This window comes from Hibiscus syriacus, unplaced genomic scaffold (genome assembly GCF_006381635.1).
Source record: "Hibiscus syriacus cultivar Baekdansim isolate YM2019G1 unplaced genomic scaffold, ASM638163v2 tig00005108_pilon, whole genome shotgun sequence".
NCBI classification, from domain to species: Eukaryota; Viridiplantae; Streptophyta; class Magnoliopsida; order Malvales; family Malvaceae; genus Hibiscus; species Hibiscus syriacus.
In genome coordinates this window covers 1-7,192 of record NW_024062044.1, presented here as the reverse complement: position 1 = coordinate 7,192, position 7,192 = coordinate 1, and the positions used below count along the sequence as shown (strand labels likewise).

The window sequence follows — 7,192 nt, the reverse complement described above, 5'->3', positions numbered from 1 at the left end:
TCGTGGACAGGGGGTTCATGCCTCTGACGCCATGCGGGAAGCTTTTTGCGCCCTTGTTGTACATCTTACGCTGCGGTGGTTACACTTCTCGTGGGACGACTATTTTCACGCCGTATGGAGGATTTTGGTAAAGGAAATTGGGGATTTGGAGCTGTCTGGTGCCTCCTGCCTTCTTTCGACTGATTTAGCTAGATGAAGGAAGGATATCGAAGCGGCACGGTGGGATCGAGAGACCGCTAAGAGGCTGTTACACATTGAAACTGCTGATGAAGCGCGGCGCCTAGTTCGAGTTTATTTAGAGGAGGCACCACTGCTGATGATGTTGCCTATGCTCCTACTTCTGCTCCTACTGAAGGGAACGGTAGGCTCCTCCTCCCTCTCTTCTTTTGATTTTATTCCAAAGTCTTAATATTTTTATTATGCTATGTCATTTATATGTTTAATTTGCAGTATAATATGTTGTTCTAAGATGTTGTATCATATGTGGCAGAACCTAAAAGATTGCATTCTGAAGGCTCTCAAGGCCATGGAAATAACGAACAGGGGGCACCTAATGAGGCCATCAAAAAAGACCACGACAGTATAGATGGAAATGCTCTTATTCCATTTGCTAATCATACGGGAGAACCCTCTCAAACTAAGGAGGGGAATGAAGATTTTAGCAGGGCTAGGCCCAAGAAAGTGCCAAGCACCAAGGACAGGAATGCCACTGCTCGCACTGAGGTCTGTGTGCGCATATATTATATTATCATTACCGGCATTACATTGCATGTTCCATTGTTTTAACTATTGCTTTTCATTGCATTGCATGCTTTAAATCATAATCGTAATCTCCTGCTATGTTTTCTTTTTCTATATATATCCTTAACTGTTATTACTATTTATGCTCTGTCTGACTTGGCATTGTTTTGTGAAATCTTGGGATGAACTTTTATGGTCATTTGATATTTTGTCTTGCATTCTTTAAGTTAAATCCCTATTTGTTCATTTAATCATATAATGTTTTGGTTTTTCATCTGTCTTATGTATGATTGTTGTTGTAGTTGGAGGATTCAGTTGATGACTCTTCCCAAGGGACAAATAGATGCACTTTACCAAGCCCCAGGACAGAACACATCTCTCTCCTAAACATAGACGAACCTAAAAGGTGGATGAGACGGAGAAAAGTAAATAAATGGACCTACGAGGAGGAAAATGCTTTGGCAGAGGGTGTACGAAAGTAAGTGGTTAACATATAACCGAGGTTCTGCATTTAATTTTCGGTGTATAATCCTGTTAGCATATTAAATTTGCTCTAGGTTTTTGCTTTAGTAGTTGTTACTATTTGTTTAACCAATATGAGAAGAGATAGTTTTGGTAGTTTATAACCATTGCTTTCCCACTAAGATTATTTTCATAATGCAGGTATGGATACCAGTGGACACGCATATTGGAAACCTATCAAGAAATATCTAGAGAGAGAACTTCTGTAAGTATATCACCTGCTTTATATGATGTGTGAACTTATTCATTTTGATGGATAATTTATAATATATGTTCTTTGTTGTATATCAGGTTGACCTCAAAGATAAATGGAGAAACTTGCAAAGGAAATGATGTTTGGAATCTCATTTGGTTCTCTTCTTCTGTGGTGAACTGTAACGGTCTTATGAAAATTGTATAATATGCTAACTGTTCGTACTGGACCAGATTTGAATTGTTAATCTGTAAACTGGCCTTCATTTTTGGATTTTTTTTGTATACTTTAGCAATGGGATGGTATAGTAATGATGATTGAAGTGGCAATGTTTTGGTGGATGTAAATGTTTTGTTGAGGCTGATGACATTGAGAAAGTGATTCCAATGTAATAGCACCTAACACCATCATGGTTTTGACAAATTTCTCTAGTTCCTTATCATTTCTAACTGCAACTGATTGCTTTGTCTAAACACTGCAAGTTAGCAACATGTTTTTTATGGCTTCTGCAATGGAAATTTCATGTTTTATAAGTTTTGTTTAATTGGTGTTTTATGTGGCTACTGTGAGGGATATCGTATTTATAATACATCTACAACACATTACATTTATTCAGAGATTGTTTATGTTCAATATCAACCAATGTTGTGCATCATACACTTACATGTTTATCAAACAAAGCTAAACACCTAGGGATCAGCTGGCTTGAAGCTATCCATAGTTATATAAACATCGCTGCCTCTAATTTGAAGTTGCTCGTATTCGGTTGATTGTGGTCTCGGGGTGCTTTCCAGAAAAAATTAGGCAGATGAATCCTGTGAATATCATAATTCCAGAGAGTATCCAACTGAATTGCAAGTTGGCCAATGCTCTGGCCCTTATATCTGCTTCATGTGAGAAACATGTCACTGCACCGTGCATGTTGTCACCGTTGCTTTCAGCCAACTGCATTATGCATCCTCGAGGAACAAACTGAGGACTCCATAGCATAAACCCCATGTTCATGAACGAACAACCCTGGAATACAACAGAAACTGATAGAACAAGAACTGCGGGCAAACTAGTTGGTAGAAACATATTGCTATAGCTGCCAGTAGGGAGAAGAGCACTATGAGCTGCAAGATCCAGTGATAATGGCCTTCAAGTCCAATATGATCGGCAGAGTGAAAATGGAGGAAGAAAAGCTCCTGACTGAAAACAGATGCCACAATAATTCCCGAAAAAGCTGATAGAATCTCAGTGGACTGAGTTAACTCCACGGAAAGAGTGAAACCTGCAAATATAGCAAGATGGACTGATGGAAAAATATGCTTGCGTGCTGAAGGCCATCGAGTTCGAAAGGAAAGCGAATAAAAGGTAAGTCTAATATTTGCATGAAAATTGCTAACAGGGAAAAGGCCAATATAAAATCAGCTCCAAATGTTTGAATCTAGAAACATGGCCATGGAGAGGATACCAGAACCTTACTGTAAATTTGGTAGAGCCCTTGAGACAATAGGCTATAATATTGTGATGGTGTGCCACAGGCCAAGAAGGGTCAGTGCCAGGCCTGGCACCAAATGTCCTACAAATGTGCCCATGGAAGTTTTTGTTTTCAGGTATGAAGATTTTGCATCTGTTTTAATCCACCAACCAAAACTTATATACCAGAAATGATCGTAGATACGTCGTGTCTAAAGTTCATATGGTAGTGACTTATTCAATGATTTGGTGCTCCATGCATGTGTTTCCACAAACCAAATAATTCCAAGAAAGACGGCCAACTTCGGTGAAACCTTTCAAAAGTAGAAGAGAAAGATGATGCATCCGATAAGGAAGTGTTTAACTGTATATAGCATATTACTAAAGTAGAAAAGTGAAGAAGACACCCCTTGATTTCACTTCAAGATGTCCAAAATTGACATAAGACATTGAGGGTAGCGCGCTGGAAGATCATGGTCCGGATCAACCACTGAAATACATCAAAGTCAGAAGAACAGACGGCGTTGAATTCATCTTTGTTGTGTCTGTAAAACCACCAAAGAAACCAAATCTTTCATTTTCTGGTTCAAAAGGAATGGCCTTCAAGGTTTATGAGGACAAGAACTTTACTAGTGGAAAACGGGATGCCTCCAATATAATAAGGGAAAAAGATGTTCCACTCAGCCAAATAAATGCATTTCTTCACGGAATATCACTAACTAATTAGTGAAGTAATGACAAAAAAATAATAATATTGCCCTAGGAGATTGTAGTGACATGTAAAGATGTTTCTATTGGTCCAGCTCTCGACCAAAGAGGTTACTAGCAATCAAAATATCACCTTCAATAATAAAACCTACTATCTTCGTAAACTTTTATCATGCATGTTCCTTGTAAAACTCATGCAGGTTTCATGTCAATTTTTGAATGAATATTATCTCACGTCTCCACTGCATATTAGGCAATATGCAGTGGAGCACTATCAACCAATGACATAACAATGTCGTTTACCAATATTTGTGCATGAAAAATTGACAGCTTCTGTGGTGCAGTTAAAGTTGTACTGATTCTTCGATAATATAATCAGGCAGGCCTTCCGTTGAGGCCCGCTACACCAAAACCGAGACAAATCATCTCTCATTCCTTTTTATACCCCGATTTCACTGCACTTGACGTGAGGGACGTAGGGGCACAAAAAGGTAATTCTACCAACCTGTTCAAACCAGGTCTACTTCATCGACAAGAAGAAAAAAGGTTTCCTTCTCCAAGCTCATAATTGACCAAATTTTTCAGGAAACATTTTACAACCAATGTAACGACTTGAGCATTTCACGTCGCCTGCTACCATCAGTGGGCAATACATGCTCCTTCTCTAGCATTCAAGTTTCAACAAAGGGTTGCAGATTTAGCTTGTGAACTTTCAAGTAAAATGTAATAAGATCTAAGCCTAAAAGAAAGACATCTGGCGGTGGTCCATAAACAGTCTGCCTTGAGAAAGGGATAACCCAACCACCACCCCCGTTACTGGAAGAAAAACAAAACTTGTTTGTACTTGAAATTCTTAAAGAAATATTTAACGGACCAAGAAAGGATGTCAACAAATAATATGGACGTGGTTAAAAGTTCTTTAACTGTACATAAAATTAGTCTTTATGATGAAACAAATCTGGAGATTAGATATGAAGCAAACACCAAAAGAATTTAGAGGAAAAAACATTATTTGAAGAAAATTGATGCAATTAAAGGAACTGAATAACATAGTCCTCCATTATTAAACACATCCCAAATGATTAGGAAAATAGTGTTGGGTGTGTGTTCATTAGCAACTGCATATGGTTGCAAGAAAACTTTGATAATGCATATAATGATGTTTTATTTCTAAAGTTGAAATCTTCAAGGCAACCATATTTAAATCTTTAAAACTATGTGCAAATATTCATGAAAGAGGTCATTGCTCTGAAAAAACATAATAGAGTAGCTGTTACAGGCAATATTGATTCTTAAGTATAAAGGAGCCTTACCAGGAAAAGTACTAGGATTTAGCCCCAAAAGTCTGCATGCTGCCTCAGCCAATTGAATATCCCTTCTGAACAATAGCATAATAAGCATGTAATCTTCAAACCTTTGGCCTGTGTAGAAAATAACAAAGTAAGCCACAGAAATTCAAGGTTCTTTATATACAGAAAACAAACCCATGTCTTGTACTTGAAAGAAAGAAATTTAAAATAAAAGCACAAAAATATTGCTGCAAAAGGCAGTCTCCTTAACATAGTGCAAAACAGTTATGAACTTAAAAAGGAGAAGTATACCTTCAGACAAGAAAAGAGTGCTGCAAAAGGCAAACTTGGGTAATATCTTCGTCTTCCAACTCATCTTCGAAAGATAAATTTCTTTCCAGCACAGTATTTCCCTCAGCTAAGGTGCTAAGATACTTCCGACATCTCTGAGCAGGATTGTATTCTTGCAGCCTTTTCCATCCAAGTTGCTCACAGCGATCGTCTCTTCCATCAGGATTGATGCTGGATAGGTAATGTATCTGCAGACCACTGAGACCACATTGCCACTTTCCAAGGTTATATCCTGGAAGAGAAGTAAATCAAGGTTCTACATTTCCAAAGAATAACTTGATGTCCCCAACATATGGTAACATGAACTGACCACCGAAAATTTCAGGATGAAATACCTTGACATGTCAATTTTCTGCCACTTCCAAAATCCAAGCTAGAAAGCAGAACAAAATGCTTCTTTCCACTTGCAGCAGCAAAATTTGCCAAGTTTTTGACAAATTCAACCATTCGCCCCTGTTTAGAATGACATTCAAAGATCAAATCATTCCATATACGTTCAAGTTTGTATAGCTTGAAAATGAAGGAGAAAAAAATTAATTGGAAGACAAATTTGAACAATGGCAAAAAGATACAGCTAGGTGACAAATGAATTTCAACTGGCATGGTAGATCCCTCAGTCAGGACAATCAGAAATGAAACAGTACTCAATCTAAAAGAAGTAATTCAGTGCTTCAAGAAGGCAATTGAAATAAGAAAAATACATTAGCATAGATCACCAATCCTGGCACTTAACTATATAAATTAAGAAGTTTTATTAGTTGGGTTCCCTGTATCGAACTGAGTAATCATTTAGTTAACATAACCGCTTTCTAATAGTGACCATGTAAAAAAATAACAACAAGCAGTTTACAAATAAATTCAATTCTTCTTATCCTTCTAGTTCAGTTTTAAGTAGTAAACGGCCTTAAATATGATGAGTATTCAATGTCAACCATCTCAGAAGGTAATGACAGCAGCGCTTACTTGGAACTGAAAATAAATCGAATCATTCTAACTATAACTGAAGCAATACCTAACAACTGGAGACCGCTGTTGGAGAAGAGTGAGACGACTGGAAGACGACTCGTAAGCTGAAAGATTAAGAATGACGTACTCGAGTACTAATATTAGTCCAAGCTTACTAACAAACAATATGAAAGTGGGAGTAAAGTGAGCATCTTCAAGAGGAAGATCGATGTCGCCGCAAGGAATAGGGCCATAAGCATCGTTTCCACGCAGGGAAACACAAAGAGGTCATCTAAGTATCCAATTCTCTCTGCTTTCATTGATGATACTAATATATTATTAACATTGAATGATACATTATTACTACAAACCTTTATTCCTAATATCTTACCACCTTAGATATTGAAATTAATTTTATCGTTTTTCTATTTATTGGTTTGGAATTTTTTCAAACTCTTTAAAACTCAGGAAATTAATAAAAAATACTCCTATACTTTTTTCTTATTAGATTGAGTTTTCTAAATCAACTCAAATGATTGATTTTGAGTGAATTTTATGGGAAAAAAAACATTTGATAAGAAAAAAATAAAATATGAATGTTTTTATACGGATCTTATTATAAATGAAGACCGATAACATATGATGCTTGATCAATAATGATGATAATAGGGATTGATTATTTTCTTAAAAAAGAGAAAAGAATCGAATATGTTTGTAAAACACCTCAAATTTTGAGCTAGTAGTTTCGGTTATCCGAGAGGTAAGTAGACCCCGTAGATTTCATGATTAAGTTGTTGGGTTAATTGGATTGTATTTGGGCCCAATTAGCCACAAAAAGGAGATTTTTAAACACGCGACAAAAAACCAAGGACTAGAAATGTAATTAGACCATTATTAGAATTTGAAGTAATATTTGAGTTTTATTTCATTTTGAACGTAAGTGTCCTATTCTGCTCTTCATCTTCTTCCTTGCTCTTTTTCT

At 36.8% G+C, this 7,192-nt stretch overlaps 2 pseudogenes; both read right to left on the bottom strand.

The window, feature by feature from the left end:
* Positions 1-2,000: 2,000 nt before the first annotated feature.
* On the bottom strand, positions 2,001-3,202 carry LOC120198926 (annotated as a pseudogene).
* Positions 3,203-4,205: 1,003 nt separating this feature from the next.
* LOC120198925 lies at positions 4,206-6,573 on the bottom strand (annotated as a pseudogene).
* Positions 6,574-7,192: the final 619 nt, after the last annotated feature.